The sequence below is a fragment of the Tupaia chinensis genome, unplaced genomic scaffold (assembly GCF_000334495.1).
Source record: "Tupaia chinensis unplaced genomic scaffold, TupChi_1.0 Scaffold146741_1, whole genome shotgun sequence".
NCBI lineage: Eukaryota > Metazoa > Chordata > Mammalia > Scandentia > Tupaiidae > Tupaia > Tupaia belangeri.
Genome location: NW_006206596.1, coordinates 33,280 through 35,100, shown reverse-complemented (window position 1 = coordinate 35,100; position 1,821 = coordinate 33,280). Strand labels below are relative to the sequence as shown.

The following is a 1,821-nucleotide window of genomic DNA, read 5'->3' as shown; positions in this document are numbered from 1 at the left end:
CAATGAAATTATACCAGGCCAGAGAAAGCAAAACTATAGTAATGCCATTATGTAGAGCTCATATTCTATCTACCTAGAGTGGGATCTAACTCCTAACTCAGCATGGAGGTTAAGGCATATGAGGTTTGAATAAATGTGACCTGAAAAACATGCCAAACACATGTGTGCCTGTCTGTTCAATAATCCCAAGTGCAGAATAAAGGAGAAGGGATTGTGACATGACCATCTTCTTTTCCCTCTGACTGTGTGTCTCTTTCTCTCTCTGGCAATCATAAGCACACTAGGCAAAAAGTTTTTAGAAAAAAAAAATGAAAATTATGAATATTTAAAGTTGAAATTTAAGAAATGAAGACCAAAATAATTTTACTGAGAATGGAGAAAGAATTAAAGACATTACATAATAATAATTTTTTTATGTTTGTTCCACTTTATTTATTAAAAATAAAAAACTAGAAATAACTTATATGTCCGATAACAGAAAATTGGCTTAAAAATCTTAGAACTATTATTTTAAGCCATAAAACAGAACCATGAGCAATCATTAAAAACGTCATGAATGTATTCAACGACATGAGAGATCTAACTCTATTTTATAGTCTATAATCCCAATGTCTTCTCACCACTTCTCTCCTCACACCTCCTCCACCTCTTGGCCTACCTTACTCAGCCTAACCTTGCTTTGTATTTTAGTGAGAAAACTCAACCACAGAAGAGATTCTGGTACTAGCACAAAATTTACTCACAAGCCAGCATCTCTGCCACACAGGTTCCTCTCCTGTTCCATGGGCTGGGACATTTCCGTGAAGACCAACCCCTTCCCTTGTACACTAGATTCCACCTCTCCCGCCATCCAGTAAGGAAGTTGCACATCATCACAATGACAAAAGAGGGTGCTTTAAATGAGGAATCTTATAAACTATTCCAAATCACCAGTTTTGAACAATCTTGAACAGGCATAGGCAGAAGTATTCTTCATCTGTACAAAACTGCTTATGTCTACATTATTTACATGACTTCTTTTCAGTATTCAAAACTTTAGCCAACAGCTCTTGTGTTTCAGCAGTTAGTGGAGCATGTGAAAACTTGCAAGATTCTCCCTGATAACATTTTGTTCCTGTATGGTAAAATTTGCAAGGATATTCATTATGCAAATATAAACAATTTTCACCTCTGTACAATATCCCTGTACATAAAATTTACACATTTCCTTCTTCTTCTCTATCTCTGTATCATGATCAAATTTACACTGGTCTCCCTTAATACATTTCCTTTCAAGAAAATATTTACAAACTTGTTTCCCCTTGCGTTCCACTGTATGTTGGTTGATGAATCCCTAACTCATTCTCACAGGCTGCTGCTTCTCTTCAGGTTTACCATCCTCTTCCTGTGAGCCACTGTTCCTTAGTGAAGAATTTGACCCTTTGTTTCCAGTGCCAGGCCATTTTCCCTTCATTTTTTTCTGTTTACCATTCTTGTGACCAGCTTTAAGATTTTTATTTTTTTGTTTGGCAGCTTTTGTTCCTTCTTTCTTCACAGATTCTTCAGAAAGTTGAGCAGCATTTGCCATTTCTTTAGCTTGTATGTACTGCTGGAACTCTTTGGCAAAGTTATCTTCCGGTTCCTGACCACTGATATCATCATCACTATATGCATCATAGTCCTTACTCCTTGATTTTCTGTACGGCAATTTCTTTGGTGATGTTGTAGAATTTCCAAAGTGCCTAAATTTTTTTGGGAACTAGCTCATACTCCAGTTTTACTTCCCATTTTATTTTCTCTTCTTGTGTTTTTTTTTTTTTTTTTTTTTTTTTTTTTTTTGCT

General features: G+C 35.7%; 1 pseudogene; it reads right to left on the bottom strand.

Annotated features, from left to right (window-relative positions):
• Positions 1 to 870: 870 nt before the first annotated feature.
• The window catches only part of LOC102473708 (zinc finger CCCH domain-containing protein 8-like), a 1,319-nt pseudogene continuing 368 nt past the window's right edge, over positions 871 to 1,821 (bottom strand).